Raw genomic sequence first — 8,921 nt, 5'->3', positions numbered from 1 at the left:
TGGAAGTCTCAGTTGTTACTAATGTTGATCATGTAAATATACAGGAATCAGTAAAGGAGCAGCAAGCATTCATTAATGTATCTGTAAAGAGCTGCATTATATGCCTTGGTTGAAAAATCACAATTAAAATTTATGATACTGTCCTGCAGTGAGAAGCCAATTACTGGTAGTAAAGTACTGAACAGTCTGATGACCCAGTGTTGTTGTTTTCCACTGTTGTCTTAATTACCATTTTTCTCATAGGTGAGATGACATTCAAGGAGAAGGGAGAGACAGAAAGAATTAGAATAAAAAGTTGTGAATGAAAGTGATTGCTAGCACCAACTTTACATAATAAGATGGTTAGCAATGAAAAAAAAACCCATGAGCTAATTGCTACATCTTTCTTTTGAAACTAAATAAGTTAAAGGGAGGGACGCATGTGATGAATGAGAAGGGGCTATGTACTTCCTTAATGATTAGGCCTGAAAATCAAACAAGACATTGTATCATATGAAAGTGACTCTGGTCTCTAAAATTGGATTTTATATTAATTACTGTTCTATTAGTCCATACTAAAATCACTGATTCCCTATTGCTGCATAATGAATGAGTTCAGGTAGTGTAATGTTCCAACACAGAGAAAAATGTATTATTGATATTCCTGATGGGCTATGATATTCCTGTGAGGTTTTGTGGAGCATTATCCTGAAACATCAGTGGAGCCAGTAATCATCATACAAATAAATCTTTAACATTCAGGAAACATCTTACAAGCAGTCTTAGAATTTGCCCATTCTTCTGCCTTGGGCTTTGAAGAGCCATGTACTGTAAAGATAGGAGGATCAGTATAGAAGCCATTGAGATAAAACTTGAGAGAAGTCAATTTGTGGTCTGCAACTAAACACAATTTAACATAAAACTGAAAATATTGTGGTCAGACACTGTTGGATAATTAAGATGATTTCCAGTTAACAGGAAAATAGTGTTATATCTGCCTTGTGCCTTTGATATCTCTTGAAGTTCCTGAACTCATAATATTCTGGGAAGTTTCAGGACTGGAACATAAATTGTTGTTTTAATATATTTGTAATTTGGATACATGCTTAGAAACTAGCTGTACCAGCTGGACACACTGAAGGAGAGATGTGATTTTTCTTCACAGTATTCAACAGAAGAAAATGGCTTTAGCTATTTAACTCTAGTAGCACACAAGTTCATTTTACATAACCTCTCCCATGTAGCTAGGTATCTTAAATTAAATGGTCACTTGAGGAAGAGAGAATATACATAGGTCCCTTTGTTAAGACATACTAGTAACTTTAATATAAAACAATTTTTTCTCCCATCCTGCTTCCACTGGAAATTCTTAATACTTCCACAAGATAATATTTCCTACTAACTCACCACCACCAGGTTGGGAAAGTTGCAAACTAAGAAATGAAAAGAAATGAAACAGGAATGCTTGTTTTACAGGTTTTTTAGAGAAGTTCACAGGGAGCAGTGGGTTTTCCACCTCCCACTGTCTTCAAATCAAAGTGCCAAATTACTCCATTCTGCTCAAATTAAGGCACAAGAAGAGTTGGAGTGAATGCTGAAGTGTAATTATCTGAGCAAACCCATCAGAATATCAACCCGTTTCAAAGGAATTAGGGTAATGCTAGAGCAGTAACAATGAGAAAACCTACGCAAGGTTGACATTAAAAAATTGATAACTTTGAAGTAAACCCATCAGAATATCAACCCGTTTCAAAGGAATTAGGGTAATGCTAGAGCAGTAACACTGAGAAAACCTACATGGGACTTTGTGGCAAGGTTGACATTAAAAAATTGATAAACTTTGAAGTTTATTTTGAAATAAACCTGGAGCCCAAATCTGAGCTGGAGGTGCATACTCATTTCCAGTGTTGCTCATGTATTCTGCATGCATACAGTGTTGTGGCCTCGCTCGGAGAATACGAGAATGAATGACAACATGGTCCAAGCTCAGCAGTGCTTTAAGTGATGGTTATATCCTGCCTCACTTGCAGCTGCTTTGCCTTGTGAATGACCTCCATGCTTAGGCCTGTTTCCGTGATGATTGATGGTGTAGTCTACCAAAGGCAGAAGCACTTACTGTACTAAAATATGAACAGTGCATCATCTGTCCTTCTGCAGTCCTCTTCATCACCACTGGGGCACTGGAAGTTCCGCACAATCCACATTTGTAGTCAGTTTAGTGATTTCACTGACCTATTGATTTTTTTCTGGGTTTGTGATGAAGATGGGGTTCAAATTTTTTTCAGAATGGGAACCACCTTGTCATCCAGCCCTGTCTTGCCTGCCACTGCTGCCTCCCAGCCTCTGTGTTATCCTATGGTCAAAGCCATGACTGGCACATGCTCGTGCAAGTCCTCCCCCATTCCCTACACAACCAACCTGTATAAATGGACTAGGTTGTCTTGGAGCCTGCACCTGGTATTGCATGCAGCCAATGTGCAGGAAAACAAAGGCATGTAGGCAAAGAAAAAAATGACAGGAGTGGCCTTTATTTGGTTGCAAAGCGTTCCCTGCAGTTCACATACATCCCTGCTCTGGCCTCAGCTGTCCCTCACCCCCATGCCCCTTCTCCAGCCCCAGGGCCCATACAAGTACATTGCACAGGAGGAGTGGTGACATGCAGCCTGCAAGGAGCCAGCTGGTGCCCAGGTTACGGTCTGGCTAGCCAAATCTAGGAGTTTCTCAGAAACACAATTCTGACTGATCCGATTCTTCCTTGAATAGCAGTCACACCCCAAACAGCAAAAGCCCACACCCACTCATTTGCCCAGCCAGGCAGTCCTCCTTTGCCAGCTGCCCTATTCTTTGACATAGTTTTGTCCATGCCTTGTATTTGTCTCAGCTCATGATCCACTTCCAGGCAGAAATGACCCTGTGTTCCCCTGCCCCATTTCTGTGGTATGTGCAAATAGCAAATGAATCAGGAAGGGCCCTCATTGTGGGTTGAAGGTGAGGACCACAGGGTTGCGTGTGGTGACAAGTCAGAGGTGAAACACTTTGGACGGCCTTGCTAGAAATGTGTCTCCTGGCCTTGTGGATACAGAGGTGTCATGCTGCAGGGTTCACACAGTCACGGAATCATAGAATCATAGAATCATTAAGGTTGGAAAAGACCTCATCATCGAGTCCAACCGTCAACCCAACACCACCACCCACTAAACCACGTCCCTAAGTGCTGCATCTACACGTCTTTTAAATACTTCCAGGGATGGTGACTCAACCACTTCCCTGGGCAGCCTGTTCCAATGTTTAACCACTCTTTCAGTAAAGACATTTTTCCTCATGTCCAATCTAAACCTCCCCTGGCGCAACTTGAGGCCATTTCCTCTCGTCCTATCGCTAGTTACTTGGGAGAAGAGACCGACATCGCAGTTCTTCCCAAGCTGGACATAATTCAGAGAAGAAGAATTAATGGCAGATGAGATTTTGTAGAAAGTGTAGTTTGAGAAAATATTTTCCCATATCTAATAGCAGATTTAATAGCATTCAGTAATGCAACCTAGAAAAATAATAAGCAGTGTGCTACTTTTTTCAAAACATTTTCTCACATTTGTGCATAGGATGCCCAGAGCTACAGATGTTTCCCAGGTTCTGCAGGGCTCATAGCCTCACAGCAGAATGCACAATGGTCTGAGGTTTATTTGTCAGTTCTCCGTATTTGCAGCTTTGGTACTTAGGTGGGTATGAGGGAAAAATGGATGTTGAAAGCCTAATTCAGGGAGCCAGGATAAGACTTAAGGCTCTCCCAAAGTTTAGCCATGTTTAGCCATGTCACTTGTGTTTGAATTTGATTGTGTTTTTTAAAGAGTTATATAGAGTTAAATATTATTTGGACCAAGATCTACAAGGCAGATTCTGTAGTCATCTGATTAGTGCATTTGCGTTTAATGTGGAGAGTTTAAATCAATCTAATCAGCCTGATTCTCAGTGTGGGGGACTAATTATTCACCTCTTCACACAAAGTGGAAGAGCTGCAGCAGAAGGGACTCAGCCCTTCTGGGGAAGCCATTTGACCTTCTCACTATGAAACATCTGCTCCCTAGCCCTGACTTTCCTCACCAAGAAGTACAAGGGAGCAAACTGCGATCCTTCATCTGCCTGGCAAGCGGCTGGGGAATCTTGTGAACTGGGGGAAGGAGTGCCATTTTCTTTCAGCTTCTGATGGAAAGTTTTATCTTGGATTTCAAAGAAATCTATGACAAAACTGATACTTTCCCAGCAAGGTTTGGTCTCAATGGGTTTTGATGTTTCAATAAAGACTTGGTTTGTCAAAAAAAAACCCAACACCCAAAACCCTTACCACATGCACTCATAAGGCAGGTGCACAGAAAATAAGAAATTTCTTTTCTAGGGAAGAATGGTAATATAATTTCTCCTTTAGGTTTCAGTCAGTCCAGTCTGGAGTGTATCTACCTCCAGGAGGGTGGTGAAGCAAGCATATTATATCTTCTTTTTCTCCTTGGGTCAATAAGAAAAATGAGGAAACCATTAAAACAATAAAAATGAAATCTCTATCAGAAATAACGACTGAAGAACATCGATAGTTCTCTGGGGTTTATCATTTGTTTGTAGAAAGTGATATCAAAGTGCTGGTGAGCACAGCACAGAAAAAAATCACTCCATCAAGTTGTTCAGTAGGTCACCGCTTTCAAGAACACGTGCATGGAAGTAATGAATACAGACTTCAACCTTATCAACAGTGGGCTTTGCTCTTGAAGGAATTAGGGCAACTGAGCCTGTTGCACACACAGCTGGGCTTGGGGAAGGGTAAAGTGCTGCCAGGTGAAATTGCAGAAGTGTCAGAGAGGAGTGCAAGACGGTCACGACTTGATTAAAGACCAGTTCTCTGAATTATGTATAATGGCAAGTAACAAAATAATAAAAATGCTGAAATAGATATTGATTTTGGCATTTGCTGGCAAAGCTGGTATACAGCAAACCTCTACTTTGCATGTTTGTTTATGTTGGGCAGGTCCCTTAAAATGGATGTAGAAACTTTTGAGGCATTCAGGATCTGAAAAAGAAGAAAACAAGGACTGAAACATGAATAAGAATAACAACAGATAATAGGACAGAAGTTTTACTAAAACCCAACAGCTAATAGGTAGATAACTTTAGCAATGACACCAGCACTAGCTAGATGATATTTCTGGATATTGTCTGAGTTTTTGTAAAATAAATATAACAAGATACTTTCCAGAGGATGGCTCATTCTCTTTAAAACATACATGGAGCTTCCTATATCTTTACCCACATCTTTGTGTCACTGACTTTTAAAATAGTCCAGGGGTTAGCGCACTGATGCAGGATATGGAAGATGTGAATTATTAATTCCTTTTTCTGCAGCTATTTAAAACAGCATTGCATAAGTAAGGGGTTATAGTTGAAGTAGGGGGTCCTTTCCACTGTCACTGAAGCTGTTTTGAAAAAGGATCCAGGAGTCAGCCAGAGGAAGAAAAAAAGACATGAGTGAGCATTGCTCTGTAGCCTGGTGGGTGCTTGGGTTCTGGGCTCTGTTCCCCAGGGCTTACTCAATGAAAAGTAATAGTCTATGGCAATGTACGTTTGTACTCCTCCTTCCTGGATAGATGTCCTTACCATTAGACTTCTGTTCCATAAGGAGAGTGGGAGGGCAATGCCCCACATCCCCCAGTGGGCTGGACAGTCCTGAGGACACCTACAGGTCCAAGTTCACCCAGGGAGTTGTTTGGGAGAAAACCTAGCTTTTGCCTTCAAGGAACTTGTAGGAACGCAGAGACACAGCACATTGGGCCCATGAAAAATTGCCAAATAAAAAATAATAGTCAGACTCTGTGGAGTTTAGACTTACCTAGTATTAGGAGGTAAACAAACAAGGTGTTTGGGGATTATGATAGAAAGCTTAGGTTTCTACCTAAACAAGCCCTACTTCATATTGCTTATTTTGCTTCCCATGCCTAGGCACTTAGGAGACCTAATCCTGTAAGCAGTCAGTCTATGTAACCCTGTTGTTGAATCCTTCAAAGGGCCATATTTTTAAAGCTGCAGATAGGTAGTCAGGGGAACTTAGTCACCCAACTTGCATTAAAATAATGAGTATATGTGTATCGAGATGACTAAGAGCTAGTCTGTGTTCGGCAAGAAGTCATCAAACCAATCTCATTTCCTTCTGCAACATGCAAAGAGTCCATATAAAAGAAATATTATGGGTGGTATGGCTTAGGTTTAGTGAGGTTTTTGACATTGTACCACATGATATTTTTGTAAGGAAGCTAGGGAAGCATGGTCTACATGAAACTGTTATCAGGTGAGTTTGAAATGACTGTTACGCTGGAGGGATAAGTTAGGAAAGGTACTGGGTGCAGCATTGCTCTTATTTTCATTCCTGAATGGATAAGTAGGTATAAGGTCTGTATTGCTAGATGTCAGAAAGCAGAATGGGGCTGCAAGTACGCTGGAGAGTGTCAAAGTCGTAGTTGTGGGTTTTAACAGTTGGACAATTGGTATGGAAAAATACAATGCAATTCATCAAGATAAATGTGAAATCATGTGTTTAAATAAGAATAACCAAGTGCACCAGTATTGTCTGGATAATGACTGACTGGGCAGCAGAACTGCAGAGAAGCATCTGTATTATGGTGAATCACAGGCTGAATGTATGTTTACACTTTCATCCTGGTGTGAAAAGGCAAATCCTTTAATGAGATGAGTAAACGAGAGTAATGCTGGAAAACAGAAGTAGTTCTTTCTGTTTACTTGGTGTTGGCAAATCCTGACCTGAAAGGCTGTGTCGAGTTTTGGGTACAGCACTTCCAGGAAGATGTGGGCTACCTGGAGATTTACAAGAAAGATCACAGGTCTGGAAAACATGTACTACCAGGAAATATTAAAACAGTTGAGAGGGGGTGCCAGGGAAAAGAGAACTGAGATGATAAACAGTCTTCAGATATCAGACAAGTAGCTCTGAGGAAGTCAGTCAATCTTTATTCTTTTTTCTCCCCTTGTCTTTTATTATTTTTATTCAATCTCACTAAAAAGTCAGAACAAGATTTTTAGTTGTAAGAAAAGTGAGGCACTGGGGTGTGTTATCCAAGGAGGTTATGCAAGTTCATGATCAAAGGGTAGGCCTGTGTTTGGGGATAAATTGCATCCATCCTTTCTTTGTGCAGGGATAAATTAGATGACCTCACAAGATTCCTGCTGTCTTTATACTCTGTCATTTCTATTAATTTCTTTATTTTTTGAGATTTCCAAGACCTTGTTAACAACGTGGAGGCAAAGAACTAAACAAGGAGAATTGTACCTCTTGGATTATGTTGACTGAATAAGCCTTGTATTTGAACTGGATCACTGAAATATATATATGTGTGTGTGTCTATATGTATATGCATACATATATACTTGCATATATTTTTTTATATATGTCTCTCTACATGTGCATTCCATTGCTTCAGGCTACGTTGCCCAATGTTGTCAGCTGCAATGTGTAACCCTAAATCAGGTGTATCCAAAATGGCCTCCCCCACTTCAGAAAAACAATCAAGCTTATGCCTGATCAGCACAAGGAAATGAATCACTCAGGAGCACTGATGGAAACAAGTATTCATGTCAAGCCATGTAAGCCAGTACCCTGGGCTATGTAAATCTCTGCTAGAAAAGAGAGGGAGGGTGAGCCAACCATCCAGATCTCATCTTCCCACCAAAAAGACAACACCCAACCCAGCTGAAATGGAGAACAGGGTTATAGACGCCCACGGAAGATATCATGCCACTAAAAGCTTATGTCTGCCATTTCTGTCCAATATTTCCCTTCAGTAAGGTGTTGGTTATCTTCACCTCTGTCCTCTGTGGCCCTGCTTTCATCCCATGGTACTGTGACTCCGCTGGAGCACTGGTGTGAGTAAAGGCCTTTGGGGTTAAGGCTATCATTTCCCCACAGAAAAGGGACAAAGCAGTGAAAGCCTGTCTCGGTAGCGGTGTTATGGATTGAACTTGGCCAGCTTTTCTGCTTAAGTTGTAAAAATCACTTGAAATATCTTTCCCTATGGGGCTATATATTCTTCTACAGTGCAGCAAGGTACTTCTGGAAAGATTTTTCTCTTTCATCTCAAAATGATAGAATATTATAAAATCTGGTTTAGTATCCATCTTTTGTCTTGTTGGCTGTTAATGAAGTTGTGGACTTTTAACTTCCAGCAATTGGAGTTGTGGTTAATGTTTGGGTGATCAGGAAAGGCCATAGGTATATGCCGGAGTTAATAGTCACACCATGAAAGACAGAGGCAAGATGAAGCACAATAATCAGATACCATGCTTGCAAATCACTGCTAAATTGATAAATAACTTTTTTTACAGCTCTCTTTCTGGACAGCTTTCTGGTTTACTTCTTGTTTGTTTAATTCTTACCATAATTTTTCTTTCTGTAGGTTTTCAAAATGAAAATGGGCAGATGACAAAATTAAACATCATTTTCCAGAGATAATCAAGAACAAGTGGGCTAGCTATACTTCAGGAAACACATTAAATAATGAGTTCAAGGTGACAGATGAAAACAAAGAGGAGAAACACACTGTGTATGGTCTTTAATACATGTAAATTTTAGTTTGTGTGTGATGCAGTCGGCAGGTAACGCCCACTGCAGAAACTCACAGTCATATGGGGACTGCGCCTGTTGTGTTAGTGCTCAGCTTTTTAATTGGTGTTGGTCTGGATCAAACCGTGTTGTAACTCCACCATTTTCAATTGAGCTGAACCTCAAATACTGTGTTCAGTTTTGGGCCCCTCACTACAAGAAGGACGTTGAGGTGCTGGAGCGTGTCCAGAGAAGGGCAACAAAGCTGGTGAAGGGTCTAGAGCACAAGTCCTCTGAGGAGCGGCTGTCGGAACTGGGGTTGTTTAGCCTGGAGAAAAGGAGGCTGAGGGGA

At 40.8% G+C, this 8,921-nt stretch overlaps 1 protein-coding gene across 1 annotated transcript in view; it reads left to right on the top strand.

Annotated features, from left to right (window-relative positions):
- FAT3 (FAT atypical cadherin 3) overlaps window positions 1-8,921 on the top strand; it is a 368,576-nt gene that overhangs the window by 303,239 nt on the left and 56,416 nt on the right. The window lies entirely within an intron of this gene.

The sequence above is a fragment of the Aptenodytes forsteri genome, unplaced genomic scaffold, assembly GCF_000699145.1.
Source record: "Aptenodytes forsteri isolate BGI_AS27 unplaced genomic scaffold, ASM69914v1 Scaffold376, whole genome shotgun sequence".
NCBI classification, from domain to species: domain Eukaryota; kingdom Metazoa; phylum Chordata; class Aves; order Sphenisciformes; family Spheniscidae; genus Aptenodytes; species Aptenodytes forsteri.
Note: the sequence above shows the minus strand (reverse complement) of the source record. Positions and strands in the feature narration are given on the sequence as shown.